This window comes from Lichenostomus cassidix, chromosome 5 (assembly GCF_008360975.1).
Source record: "Lichenostomus cassidix isolate B80296 chromosome 5, HeHo_3.0, whole genome shotgun sequence".
In the NCBI taxonomy this organism is placed as follows: Eukaryota; Metazoa; Chordata; class Aves; order Passeriformes; family Meliphagidae; genus Lichenostomus; species Lichenostomus cassidix.
In genome coordinates this window covers 44,903,183-44,918,694 of record NC_139486.1, presented here as the reverse complement: position 1 = coordinate 44,918,694, position 15,512 = coordinate 44,903,183, and the positions used below count along the sequence as shown (strand labels likewise).

The 15,512-nt window shown below is 43.0% G+C and overlaps 1 long non-coding RNA gene across 1 annotated transcript in view; it reads right to left on the bottom strand.

Annotated features, from left to right (window-relative positions):
• The window catches only part of LOC146436512 (uncharacterized), a 48,298-nt gene that overhangs the window by 27,999 nt on the left and 4,787 nt on the right, over nucleotides 1-15,512 (bottom strand). Inside the window, exon 2 of the long non-coding RNA XR_014852693.1 lies at nucleotides 1,487-1,605. This is a non-coding gene — a long non-coding RNA (uncharacterized LOC146436512). The remainder of the gene's footprint in view (nucleotides 1-1,486; nucleotides 1,606-15,512) is intronic.

The following is a 15,512-nucleotide window of genomic DNA, read 5'->3' as shown; positions in this document are numbered from 1 at the left end:
AGCCAAATTCACACTGCATTTGTAACAAAGGGCCACTACTACGTACTTGGAAGGTGCAAGATGCTCTACAGAAGGCAGCATGAGCCAGCCTTAACCAAAAAAAATCTTGGCTTAATTTCCAGAATGTAGGTATCTGCTCAAAACCCCCAAAACACAAAAGGTTTGGTACCTCTTCCAAAATGTTTGTTTAAAATGACTGCAAGAAGTTATACCAAGTAGTATATCTTAACTGTTTCACCTCAGTGGCATCTGAATTATTTTTATGACACAGAAGTACTTGGTTTTGCAAGACATTAAAGGGACACAATTAGGTTACAAATAAGCAGGCCCACTAAGTGAAAGTCAGACTAAATAAAGATAAATTTTTAGCCACCAGTCCACTATTTTATTTGCAGCACTAAGCAACATTTTGGCTAATTTAGTACTTTATTTTATGCTAATATACAACGTCCTGTCCTCCAGCCAGATACATTGCTTGGGTTCTTTATAGGAAATTCTGCCAAAAAGGGCTTTAAGACAAATGCTAGCATGCTCCGTGTGCACTCCAACTAGACAAAAAAATGAACATTAATATACACTTTCCTACCACCCAAAGCTTCAAGTTAGTAGTATATAGTATATATACATATGAGGAGCAGGTTTGGGCTCACATGTATAGCATTGGGTATTATTAACAGAAAATCAGGTTCTTACTTCCATGTTTAAGGTTAGGTTTTCAAGAGCCTTCAGTGTGTACAGGACAGATTTTGTACAACAGATAAATCCAGCATACAGAATACTTCTTAAGTTGCACACTTGAATAAGAACATCTGTCTTTTAAAGTCTCAATGTGGTGGGTTGATGTCAGGTGCCCACCACGTTACTCTTATCACTCCCTTCCTCTGCAGAATTCAGGGAGAAGAAAACAAGATTTAAAAAAATTATGGGTAATAAAGACAATTTAATAAAGCAAAAGCAAAGGCTGTGTGTGGAAGCAAAGGAAAATAAAAGATTTCTTCCCTCCTTCCCTTCAACAGGAAACATTCAGCCACTTCCCAGGAAGCAGGGCATTAGTATGCATAAAGGTTTCTCCAGAAGACAATTGTCATAGTAACACCTGCCACCCTGTTTCTCCTTTCTCTTAGCTTTTATTGCTGAGCAGACATCATGTGGTCTGGAATATCCCTTTGGCCTGTTTGGGACAGCTGGTTCTGGCTGGTCCATCTTAGAGCCAGCTGGTATTGGCCCTGTCAGACACAGGGCAACTTTCTGGCAGTACCTCACAGAAGTCACCCCTGTAGTCTCCCACCAGTGCCAAAACCTTGCCACGCAAACTCAGTACAGTCAAAAAAAGCAAGTGGTTGGTTTTTTGCATGCCTTTTTAGATGTGGAAAATAAGAATGACTAAAAAGCCTCTTTTTATTACTTATTAGCCTAAAAAGCTAATAAGTATAGCTCTGTTTACCCAGAAATCAAACTTATCTCCTATTTCTGTATACAGACATACCTTTAAGAGGCAGTAGGAAATACCAACTGCAAGAGTAATGAAGGAGCTTCCATTCTTAATGACATATGCCAGCTGTTCCAAATGCCTTGACCCAGTGCCTTGAGAAACAGTCAGTAAACCTACACAGATTAAGAAATTAGTTGGTACTTTACAAAAGAAATGGCTGCAAGCCAAAAGGGCAAGAAAAATCCTTGGTCTTCCTCACCCTACTCTTTTCTGCTTTTCTCTGGCATAAGGAAAATAGAAGTCAGCTGCATTAATGGCCACTCTGTGTGGGAATTCAATACTGAAACAAATTTTTAAAAAACAGTCAAATCTGCAGCCTGGGGCAATTTTGGAGACCTAAGTAAGACATTTGTAAGTCTTCCTCCTCCAGCCATTGTGTCAATCACAAGCATCAGGAAGAGAATTCCAGCTTCTAGTAGGAACCTCGGGTCTTATACGTTTTCATTCCATTTACTTGCACACCCAAGTTCAAAAATTCCCCAGCTGAAATTGCCACAACATAATAGTTATTTCCAGAGAACAACAGCTAAAATATATAACACAAAAAAAAAATAAAAAAACAACAGGCCAGCAAAGGATGCCACACAAGACTATGTACCCATCAGAACCTTGGAAACTGGATTAAGCACTCAGGAGACTCACATTCCATTCCCAGTTCCAGGTATGCTAGAGAAAGTCTCTGCCAACGTTCCTCCATTCGGAGGACATATTCCCCAGAACAGGAGCTTTCTTTCCTTGTGCAGTGCCTTAATGCTTACAGGGTTTCTGATAACCAACAGAGCAAAGATTATATACCTCCTTTTCATGCCTGCAACAAGAACAGGCTGACAAAACTGCAAGCCATCAGTAACCACAAATAAGGGAGAAAAACACATAATGGAGGCAAATTATATTTGGAAGAAAACACTGAAGGGAAAGGAACAAAACAGCACTCTTCATCAGCCGAGACGTCACTTAGTCATGATCTGGAGTGTTCACACCTGCTCCGCTCTGTCACAAACTCCCACAGCTCCAAAATGCACTGCAGCAGCAGCACCTCGACACCTCTCCTTCTGCCAAGCCTAAGCAGCGTAACAGGATCGTTTTGTCATTCAAGTTCCCACTTAGTTAATCACTGTGACACCTTCAAATCTCTGCAGTGTATTTCACACAGAATGTCTGCACAAAGTAAAGCAGCCCCACCAGCCCAGCACAGTCTCCTGAGCTGCTGCCCGTATGGGCAGTCCTGTCATCCAAGAGCACTGGGCTTGGCATCCTGACTTACCTGTGTGCTTGGCCCTACTAACAACCCTGTTCTGGTCACTGTTCCCCATCATTCCTTTTCTTTGATCTGTGATATCATAAAGGCCGCAGTTCAGAGAAATTCTTTGGCACATGCTGCTCTGCCTTGGCTAAGGCAGACCGATGCAAGACAGATCTCAGAGCCAAGGAAGGGGACTAGCAAGGACTTATGAGGAAATTCTCCACGGACCTTTTAGTTACTGGGTATCTAAAACAAATACATTTTGAAAGCCCTTTGAAGTGCTGCTCTCTGTGCCTTCAGACTTGAAAACCTTTGGAAATGCACCTCTGAATGCTTAGTTGAACAGGGATTTGCCAGTACTTTGCTGAATAGGGATCCAGATTACAGGAGCATAAATGATACAAGATATTTCTTTTCTGTTCCTTGAAAATTTCTTCCCCTTTCTTTCCCCACCACAGCAATGGCAATTTATCCACATTACATCCATGTGGACCTGTTCTGTTCAGCTCCTTCTCTGTTACCATGGGTTTGGCAGGAGATACAAGGAATGTTTTGGTTTTGTGATAAACATTCTTTGTCATGATATGGCATTTTCAACTACCTAAACAAAAAAGTTTATACAGCACCTTCCAACAGCAAATCAGTCCTTTATTTGAGATACACTGGTGACAGGAAAATACAACAGCATGACCCTTCCTTTCCAAATACAACTGCACACAGCCACATGGATTAATGCCAATAAAACACAAACTTCTACCTCCATGGAAGTGAAGTAACTTCTCTAGACTGAAAATGGAAGAGGAATAAACAGAAACCACTGTCAGGTCTTGTAACTTGCATTTGGGCCTGCTTGTGGTTGAGTGCTGACAGTTTCCAAGGCAAGACAAGGGGCAGATGTATAAACATATATTTTTCAATTGCAATACAATTACTGTATTTATGGTTTTCAGCCCTGACTGGTCCAAAAGTCTGGGGTACCCCATGCTATTTGGTCAGACATCCTCTTTTAACTCCATGGTATGGAAACTACAGCATTGTCATGATTCCCAGCTCCTGGTCTTCTGCCACAAGCTGTGAACCATGAACCTACATCCAAATGGTCTGGGCAAGCACAGAACCACCTCTCTCTCACATATCCAGAAGTGGGGTGTTTATCCAAGCCAAACACCATGGCTGTCTCTACACAGCAGCTTGTAACCAAGCTGGTAATGAATCTTTAGCGGCTAAGTGCTTAATTTATGAACAGAGCTCTAGTTTATGTTGTTGCAAGGCTAAGCCCTGTACACAAGCAGCCAATCAGAATTATTTTATGTCTGTACAGTGAGAACTGTCAGCTCCCATACAACTGTAAAGCATGCTGCTCTGAATGCTATAGCAAGTTATTACCAGCAGCTTATGTGCAGCGTGTTTTTTTCTATCCACTGCAGTACTTGAGTGCTACCATCAAACCAATTCAGAAAAAAAAAGTATTACTCTTATTATTCAATCTTGAACACAACATACCTACCTTTGCTCATCTTTCTTCAATCACTGCTGGAAATCTATAAAATCAGTTGATCCCAGGTCCAGGGCTTGTAACGCCAGACATCCCACAGCAAAACACTGAGTAATATCCTGACCACCCTCAAAATTTACCAATACCCACCTCAGGTAGGCTCAAATTCCAGCCTGGGACCAGCAAAATCCTGTCTCACCATATATGCAAAAAGCACATAAGCAAGTGCTGGAACCAAACAATGCATCCTGCTGCTGGTGAATTTATCTATTTAATGACAAAGCACCATTCAGCATAACCAGGTACCAACTCAAAGCCAAGTCAGCAGGAAAGAGCTCCTGGTATAGGTCAGGCCTTTCACCAGCAAAGAAAGCTGAAACATGGATACCATTGCCTGCAAACCACAGATGTCAACCCTAAATGGCATTAAGATGAAAAGGAGAACTACCCTACAACAACATTTTGGATTTTTTTCTGGTCTACATCTATGAAAGAATTAATTCAAATTATTTTTCTGTACTACTGATTAACCATCCAAACACAAAACGCTGGCTATTAGAAAGCTGTGTTTTTCCCTTGTCTTTCAAAAGATATTATCTGCAGTTCAGATACTTAAGTATATAAATTCAGCCAGGCATGTTTAATGAAAGCTTTACCTTCTATCACTGCATTTTTAAAGTAGAGAATAGACTGCCTTTTACCTTTTCACCGTCATAATGAAAAAACTAACTCTTTCCATGGAACTGAAGAAAATTGAAGAAAATAGGGCTAGCAGAGCCCTATTGAGAGACAGATTAATTATCTACTTGGGTGTGCATGCAAGAGTAAGCTTGTCACAACTAGGGGGAAAAGGGAAAGGTAGCAAAGCTGCTGTGCTAACATTCTCCTCCTCTAGAGCTCCACACAGCCCAGTGCAGTAAGAGGTATGGCGTTCAGAAACAGCAATAAAACTGTTTCTGAACTGGAGAATTTGCTGTCCTTTGAACAGGAACTACTGGCAACCCACAGTGCTGCCTTACCACAGAGTGCACCCCACTCCATGGTCAGGAGTGGGGAAGCCAGATTCTGAGTGGGCAGCCTAGAAAGGAACACAGTGCCCCTCAAAACAAGAACAAAACTGCAGCCACAAACCAAAACAAGTGTAACCAGTGCCAGCTTTCTAGGGACTAGATGTTGCCTGGAGCTGTGCATGGCCTAGAGACACCCAGTGGTTGACTGGTACATCACAAGTACATGAATTGAGTGGGAAGGCTAAGGAAAGCATCCCCTCAGTTCATTTAGTACAAGCTTGGGCTGACATGACACTTCTCTGCTCATCTCCAGTTCTCAGACTGGGTATGGGAATAGATAAGGAGGTCTAGGAGAGAGACCTGATTGTGAACGAGTGACAAACAGCAAGAGAGTGCAGGAAAAGGAGGAATTGGCAAGCTTTCACACTATGCATTGTCTTTCAGCTGTAGATGTTACCGACATCCTCTAGCCTTTCCTAAGGAAGTCCCTGTGGTCAAGACTCTGTTTGAGGGCTCTGAGTTTGGGTAATCATTACCTGAGGTCTGAGATAGAGGCAAGTGCTATGTCACACTGAAGGCTAAATGTCAGCTGAATGATGCTTGTTGAGCTGCTAACACTGCCAGCAGCAGCTACGCTTCCTGACTTAAAGGAGATTTAATGGCCCACAACAACTAGTCAAGATATACATGCAAAACAAAAGACATCCCCCTTCATATCACTAACAGCATAGGACCAGGCTCTGTACTAGAAAAAAGAGAAGAGAAATAAATCTAACTTGAAACCAGCTTTTAGTAGCTCTACAAAAGTATAAACAGAGTCTTCTTTAACCCAAGCAGCAGCAGAGCTGCAGAAGGTGGCGCACACACAGTGGGCCTCCCATGCACTGCTCTCCAACACCAGGCTTGATTCCATCCAACCCACCTTTAGGCACTCATGAAACACCCAAGTTAGGCAGATCACCACAGTCAGCTTCCTCTAATGTAAATGGAGAGGCATGGGCATCTCCTGCCACCAAGATCGAAGTCCTCATCTAGACATTAGCATCTCTGCACCTTTTGTTTTAGACCCAACAACTAAGTGGCATGTATTAGGAGCAGCTGAATTACACAAGGTCAACTAGAGAGGATTAATATTATACTCCCTTACTTTGCCTGCACTGTCATTAAATCTGAGTAGCAATGTTCAATTTGGATAAAAGTAGTCTCCAGAGAGACACAGAAATCCACATTTAAAGCTGCTTTGTGGCTCCTTCTGGAAAACAGCAGGATAAACTTTGCTTACAACCCATACCACATGCACAAAGATAAATGCAACCTTCACCTAACTGCCAATGTCCAGCAAAGAAAACTTGTTTTTTTTTAAGAATTGAATTGTCATTTTCTGAGAACACAGTGCTTCTTGGAAATAGCAACAATATCATACCAAGGGAAAAGTAACAGGTCAAGTGCATGAATGGGTGACCTTATTGTGATCAGTCTACCTAAGAGACTTCAGAATGGTTTCATTCCCTGACAGAAGGCTCAGAAGTGCAGCAGCACCAGTAACCCAGAAACACTACGGTGACTCACTCGTGTTCAATCAACTCAGATGCTCAGGGGAAACAACAAAGGCATCAAACAGGACACAGACCAGCCAAGCAGATACAGTATGGCAGCACAACCTGGACTCAAGCCATAGCTCCTAATGCTGAGTTGTTGGCCACCTCACATCTTATAAAATAAGCCCTCTTTTAGCAGAGGTTTGACCTGCACTTGAACATTACTGATAACCACCAGTGTTCTCAGAACACAAGCTGATCGTGGCATACCGATGACAAAGAAAACAGCACAGGGAGATTTTGTTCCAACATTCCTGGCCCTAAACACATAGAGAAGAAGTGAGGGAAACATCACCAGTAATGCAGGAAAACTCAGACAGAGCAGTTGTATAAACCTGAGAAAACAGAGGCAGGCAAGGCTGATCACTGAGAACAGCATGACTAGCTCGAAATGAGAGCACAAACAAGCCTAAAAGGCTTGAGGTCCTCTTGCAAGCAGAGGGCAGCTAGCCCCCTTAAATCACACTCGGTATCTGCTCCTGCGCTCTGCTACAAGAATTAGCAAAAAAAATAAGAAGAAACAGGCAGGGGACAGAGCTAGGCCAGCTGCAGCCCCCTTCTCTCAGTTGCTCCCAGCTTTCAGTATTTGCCTCTCTTTGGTCCTGCCCATGACCCCCATCTTAGCTATCCCCATATGACTCAGATTTGAGGCACTCATTTCATACCACTGTGCATACAGACATACTGACACTCACACTCAGTGACACATATAAGCAAAACAAAAAATTAAGAGAGAAGGCTCCTTCTCCCTTCCTACTCCTGTGTCATTAAAGCATTGTCTTCTCTGTGAAGTTTTTAAAAAGAGAAAACAAATGGAATTAAATGGGAGGGGGGGTGTAAAACGTGTCTGGAACAAAATACCATATGTGCAATGCCTCTTCTCTTCCATGAGCTGCAAAAGTAAACAGCACCTTCTCTGGCAGGAGCAACAGGGCTGTCTTACGTAATCAGGGGATGGAGGGACAGGAAAGGGTCAGGGAAAACATACATTGCCCACTGTTCAGAGACGAGCTCCTTTCAGCAGCCACGAGTAAGAAGGCTGCAGAAGTGACAGCTTTGCTACCTCCCTGCCCAGCTGGCTCTCTGACCTGCCTAGAAGCAGCATCCAACACCACGGGAAAGGCTGGCTTTGTTTCCGACACTGCTGGCTGGTGGCCTTATACACAGGATGACAGAATGCTGCTTTCCTCACAAGTTATGATGGGGCAATTTATTTTCATTGGCATGAGCAGAGAAGGAGAGCCAGTCTGATCCACCTGCAGCAGCAGGACACTGTGAAAGGCAATTTTGCACATGTACCTCATACAGTCATGACACACTATGCACATTGCACACACCCTGTCTTAGAATGAAAGTGTTCAACAGGGACCTTTGCCTTCAGAAGATGAGCCAAGGCATCTACAGTCAGAATTTTCAACCTTCCATACCCATCACCCACGTGCTGTTACATCAAAGTAAAAGCCTGCTTTGACTCCCTTCATGGCTATCATCTCTCCGTTCTCTCCTATTTCCACAGCAGTCTGCTCTATAAAGTCACAGGAGGATTTTCCCACCCTGTTGCCATCATTTCCTCCTTGTTACACACTATCCAGTCCATGCCACTTGGACAAGCTACAGACTAGGTGCTGCATAGAGCCTAACAGATTCATCCCAATCCAGCAATCCTTGCTGACAAATCAAGGCCAAACTACAGAGCAACAACTTTCTGTGTGTCTGTGGTGATTCAAACTGTTCCAAACTAAATGTAGAAATACCAACAGCCACACTTGGCTCTCGTCAGCACACAGACATGTACTTGCACTCGCAGGTACAAAATACCCGTCAGGCTTTTTGCAACCTCACCGGTTTCTTCGCATCCCAGTCCCTTGAATTCGTTGTGTCCACTCTGACCCTTAAGACTTAACAACACTCACGCAGCTTGGCATATTTGATTTCAGAAAACATTCTTTCTCCCCAGTAATTCCAGCTTTCAGTGAGTCACTTACACACCAGCTTTTCCAACCGTGGCTCAGAAACAGGTCCTGTTTGCCTCAACATCCATGCAGCTCCCCAGATGCTTAGCTCTGTGGTAGCACCATCATATGTAAATCCTCACATATGACAAATCAAAACAAGAAGCTCCAAATAAAAAAAATTGTTTAAAAAGAAAGAAAAAGAAAAAAATAACTCCAAACAAACAACTTAAATGACTGCTAAAACTATCAATGTATCAGCTGCAATAGCAGCACTTCGGAGAGGATTTTTCTGGGGCTTTTTATTATTACTATTATCTTATCTGTAGAAGGCAAGCCAAGAAAACACAGAAATAGATGGAACCAAGCCCTGCATCTGAGCAAGCTCTCTAGAAGAAAATACAGACACGTTTCAGGGCTGGCAGAACACTGTGCTGAAATTAAGTGGTGTGGGTTCTGACGGAAACACAATTTTTCAGATCTGGTAATGCATGCCAGTGAATAAAACTTCCATAGCCTGTACAGCAGCACCTAAATATTTGTCCTACTGCTGTTCATCCATAGCTGGCACATATTCAGAGACTACAAAGACAAAGCCAAACCAAAGCTCAGACTGACTTTTCTACCTCCAATTTGCATTGGGCTTTTCCCTCCAGGGATGTCTCATGGCTTGGTTTGGATTCCATCCCAGCTCAGTCCCAAACAGAGAGATGTATCAAACAACTTCAATGCACTGACACATTTCATTTTGAATTTATGTATTTGAAATTACTTTGAATGCACATTCTTGACATTTCAATACTCTTTGGGATAACTCTTTAATCCACCCATCTCTTACCACATGGGTAGAATGCAGGGCAGTGGGACTAAACTAAAACCAAAAGACTCCACCAGGACAGAATGAAAGCTCTTCGGGTGGAGTACTGCTTCGCCCATGGGAAATTAAAACTTCATCACTACTATTTAAAATTTGGCTGTACCAAATACTGTCCACCATGAGCAAGACACAGCCATGAGTCAGCAGCAAAGGGAGACTCCACGAGGCAAGTAAGCTAGTTCTGACTTTCACTGCAGAGGCAGATAAGGCAACAACTACCTACCAAATGCCTTGAGAATGTGGAGAAAATATGAAGGGCCAGAGCAACTCTGCAACTTATTACAAAAGAACTAGTCCCAAACAGGCAAAGGCAGCATTAATACATACATTCTCTGTGTGGGTATGCAGCTACATATATATGTACACCTACATAGCTACAAGGAAATACCATCAGGAGGGTATTTCCTCACTGTAGCAAACTGGACAGCAGTAAAGGACAGCTGGCTCATCCACAGCAGCACTTCTCTTCAGAATCAGTCCCATGTGTGGTCAGTGGGGCTTCCATTGTCAAAAGCTACAGGGTGGAAAAGCAGTCTGACTTTGGACAAATCCTTGCTAGGACTGAAACCTGCCAAGGTGAACTGGGTGCACAGAAAAAGAACTCTAGCGAGGGAAAGAAAAAAACGGACAACAAGGCTTAATAAACTGTAAATACTTTCTTACAGAAAATCTTGTGTGTTCTTACACTGGCTACAACAATGGCCCAGAAATGGCTCTCCTTTCATAATACAGTACAAAAGAACCTGAAGCCAATATTGTCTAGCAATGGCTCATCGTGTGTCCCATGAATTAAGGCCTTGGCAATAACCCAGCAGCCACAAGGCTTATGACAGCTTTCCCAGGAACTTATGAGAATTTGACTTCTTTCCAATAAGGCCCTTAGGCTCCCAGAGGAATCCTCAAACAGCTTTTCAAGCCCTAGGAGTCAGGCCAGTGACAGCAAAAAGAGGCTACCCAAAAGGCACTGCAATGACAATCCCACAGCAGAGCAGGAATGCAGGCAAGCAATAAAACTGATGCTAAACAGATCCACAATGAACTGGCCCCAACTATAATTTGAACAGTGGGGCACTGCCAAAATGAAATGGTCATTTACTGACAGAGAAAGCAAAGAAATATAAAACCTCAATAGAACAGTAAGAGATCACAGACAAATTTCAGAAAGCCTAACACTGTGTCTAGATGAAGAAATCTCCTCTACTTCTGAGTGTAGCTCTCTGTGTCCTCACCTCTAGCAGGGGAGCAGGATGTTCTGGGCAGTTCTCACTTTTCTGCTTTAAAGGCATCCTATTATCCATTCTCCAAGTAAGAAATTCTCTTATGTGTGACAAAGAAGTCCTAGTCATCCCAGAATCCCTTTCCTCCAGATGTCCTGATTCCGTGACAAAGGCAGAATGCCCAAACAACACTAGCAGTACCAGCAGAGCCACGGCAGCACAGCTCCAGCCTGCTACCACCATGACTGAAGTTAAGAATGCTGAAAATAGGGCACCATGCTGGCACTTCTCTACAGCAGCAATAGCTCTTCTGTGCTCCAAAGACCCTTCTTCGATCCATAAAGTGCCAGCACATGTGCTGGAGAAAAGCCATTCTTTCACCCACATACCATTTTGTTTTGCAGAACAGAAGGAAAAATATATTTGTTCAGCAAGTATTTTAAGATCAATAATTTCTGCTTTTTTTTTTAACTGGGGATGTTATTCAACAGGGAAGCAGAGAAACACCTCTCCTTTGCAGAAATACAAATACACCTAAACACACTTCTGGCCCCACTGCAGACAGGTGACACCCTTTGTGTAACACTGCCCATGGCTAAGATTCACCCACAGTGCAGATAAACGGCTGCCCAACTCAAATTATTACAGAGCTAAACAGAATTTATACACACATTCATCTTCAGAAGCTTCTCAGTGCTAACAGAAATAGCTATCTTTCACAGGATACAGGCACTTTCTTAATATTGAGCTTTTTAGCTTCTCTACGGAGAATGGTAAATGTCATAAATCCAGAAAAGAAGCAAAGCAGCTTGACAAGGTCATACAGGGGGCTTTTAGGAAAAAGCCATGGCTAGGGGAACATTCCAGAGTAAAGAACCCATCCATGTCCATGCTCTCGGCATGTCACTCATCAGGCCGGGTAGATACAAGGGTGAAATATAGAAAGATGTCTTTGTTTATGTCTGCTTGGAAGAGAGCAAACTTAAGAAAGCAAAATAACTTGGGGGTGCCCAAAATACTCTAGAATACCCTAAAGGAGAAGGAAAAAATGCTCACCAGATAGTTTTGGGGAGAGCAGAGATATACACAGTAAAGTACCCTTCTAGATCAGGCAAGATTTTTAGGTTTGAAGGCAAGCTGCAAACAAAACTGCAACCTTGATCTCGCTGTTCTTTTTATTTAGGCCAAAAATTAATGCAAAACCCCAACCAAACCCAGCAAGTCCCTGGGCACTGCTCAAGCAGCCTATTATTCCAGGAGGACTTATCAATCACCACAGACAACCCCCTCTGATCAGGCTGTGTGATTGAAGGCTGTACTTTATTATTCCTTCACACCACGACCAAGCAGAGCAGCAGCAGCAGTATCAGATCAGACAAAGGAGCCGCTGCCCTTCAGAGCAGCCTCCTGAATAAATGCTCCCTGATGTGCACACGGGTGTGATTTTGCTGTGCACAGCGGGAACATCAGAGTAACTACGCCACGTGTGCCATGACTGGCTGAGTTTAAAGAGGCAACACTACCCAAACCCAGGAAATTCAGAAGTCAGGTTGGTGTCATATCCTGAATTTATTAGAACTTCTAGACTATTTAACCCAGTATGGTGCAGCATTCCCAACTACTACACAAATACCGAAGAGTGCTGAACTGCTGGGTAGAGGCAAGAGATGATGGAAAATTCTGTGAAAGTAAGTCCCCCACAGCTCGGTCCCAGCTCACCACATTGTGTTCCACCACTGTGCAGCCCTAAGGGCTTCTCTGCAGCAAGCTGGAGACCCTCCCTCAGTCCTGGGGCTACCACACCCCACAGCTTCCCGACGCTCTGCTACACCAGCGCCATTGTGTTATGATTAAAATGCTAGAACTGGCTCTCAAATAAAAAAGAAATTCACCTGCAAGCAAAACAACTTCAAAATCCATATTCATAAAAAGTGTTTGAAGAATGTAGAGGCCTCTCTCCTTTACCCATTGAAACGCAACAGTCCTTGGTCTTTCATATAAAACATGCCGCAATTTCTTTCTTTCCTGCAGCGCGGTAGCTGTGCATGTGTCTACCACTGTATTACCTCAATATTTTTGCTCAGAAAAGCACTTCTCTAACAAAAAGGAATTCACTCGTACAAAGCAAACTGTATTACTTCTGCAAAATTTCATTTGAGAATCCACAGCTAAAGTGCAGGACCCCTACAGTTCCCAGTTCTGCAGTGTGATAGCTTCAGCATCCCTTGTGAGATGAAGCATGTCACCTTAATGCATGCTTAAGGTGAGAGAACGACCAAGCTGATGGGCTACATCACCCTAAGGACACAGAAAGTGACATACTTAATCTGATGAGAGGCACTAAAGCAGCGCCTCTTAATATTTTATGGAACATTTGGCTGTTTTTAATTTTAAAAACAGCAGCTCAATAAACAAAGCAATGGAGGATTCCCTGTGGATGGCACTATGATAGGTGCACAGCAGCCCACTCTGCTGAGTGATAACATCATACCCAATGCATCAACTCCATCCTCCTCCCCATATCCATGCTGGAAGGCCTGTACACTGGGAGATCTCAGGCTCTGCACACCAATAGGGACTTTTCCAGAAACAGTTGTCTTTCATCAGAATACAGTGCATAGCAGAGGCAGCTTTGGAAATGGTTTAAGACATCCAGCTTTCATCTAGCACCTTAATGTGGACACAACAGGTTAGCATACCCAAGCTGAGCAAGTTGTTTTAATCAAAAAAGTACATTTTCTTCCCTACCTGCCCAGTTCTGGAACAAGATTACAGACACAGACTTACATGAAACACAAAATGCAAGCATCTCACTTTATTACTACTGCAAATTTGCTTTAAGTTACCTGCTTCCTTAAGCAGCCACTACTGGCCACTGTCCAGATATAAGGTACTCAGCAAGATGGATCTTTGCTCCTACTTATAACAATCCCTCTCTATTCCCACTCCCATGAAGGCTTGAAAGGCGCGAGATTGGTCAGAAGACAAATGGAAGAAAACGTTCAAGCATCATGTTTGAATACAGACATAAGCATCCCCCAAAGGCCCAAAGGACAGCCTTCAGCAGAGCCTGCTCTTTAATCCTGTGCTCCAAATACATCCATCACCACTTATGAGAACCTCAGAGATAAGACTTAAAAATAAGTTAGAGCATCTCCCCCCCATTCCTTTTCATTGGAGTTCAGAAACTCAAACATGCCATGGTAAAGTACTACAAGAAGAATGGCTTCCTCCAGTCTCATTAGAAATAAACCCTGATGGAGGGGACCTGTGTATAGACCCTGAGAAAAAGGTTCCCAGCCAAAGGCAGGACATGTATCAGAGACAAAAGCAGATCCATGAGCTCAGTGGGAATACACAATCCTCTCACCATGGAAGAACACCACCTTGGGGCTCCTCCCTTCAAGCATTAATAATTGACAAGTCCTGGCCTCACCTCAACTACGCAGTCCATTCTTTACTCTGAGGAAAAAAAAGATTCTGCAGAAATTAAAAGCACTATCCCAAGAAAGGGGATTATTTTGTCATCTGAGGACACTTACATGGAAGAGCAGAGCTGATGGGCAGTCTTGTGATCTTTCTGATTAAAATGCTGCCTCAGGATATTACTGTCCCACTCCAACATGAAACAGTCAATTAGGCTGTGATATATTCATGTAATAAAGACTTTTTCCTATAAAATGTCAATCCAAGACTGGCAATACTTTTGCCTTGAAGTCACCTTACTCAGAAGAAACATGACAGATAAATCCAGTCTTAAACTAGTTAAATACTGGCATCTGAGGAAGCAGAAAAGTAGGGAGTAGACAGTTATATTTTTCAATCCCATCACAGTCCTCTTTTTTTTTTTTCTAAAGGAGGGGGTAGGGGGCTTCATTTCCATGAAGAGCCGTCGTACCCTTTTCATTATTAATCTTATATACATGTACATACATACACACACACAAGTACACTCACCTGCCACCTACAGCAACCACTACTGCTGCTACAACAGCATATTAAACTGAGCAGCACAAAAAGCTGTTCATGGCCTCAGACACAGTGGTGTCAGATGACCATCCTGATGACTCTCAGACCACTCTCCTACACCACATTAAAAAAAAAGGTCATTATTGAAAGAAGAACTGTCTTTGTGGAGCATCTACTGCTAGCCAGAACACTACCTCAGCTCTCACTTTTAAGCACAAATGGGATCATGAATGGTCCAGCTACGTTTCTCCATAGCAATGTCCTGTCTCCAAGGGCCCAGTGAAACAGCTCTAACATACACAAGAGGCAGGGATGGCTCCATAAATCTTAGAAAGTTACAGAAGGCCACCACTGCTCACCATCTCCTCCCACTTTGTTGGCAGGAGCAATCCCTAAATGTGCTACAGAGATCATCAAGGATATCTTTATGAATACCTGGATGCTGTCAGAGTCCCAAGCAGAGAGCACCATCCCAGCATCCTAACTCCTGTCCAGTGAAGCAGAAGAAAAATCTCTGTCCCACAAAAATAACAATATAAAAAACAACATGTCTGCCCTCTTCTCAAGTAATAGCAGTTATCTTTAAACCTAACACTAGAACATCTTAAATCGTTTTAGGGGAAAACATTTGCATTTTTGGATGCATCTATGGGACTTCC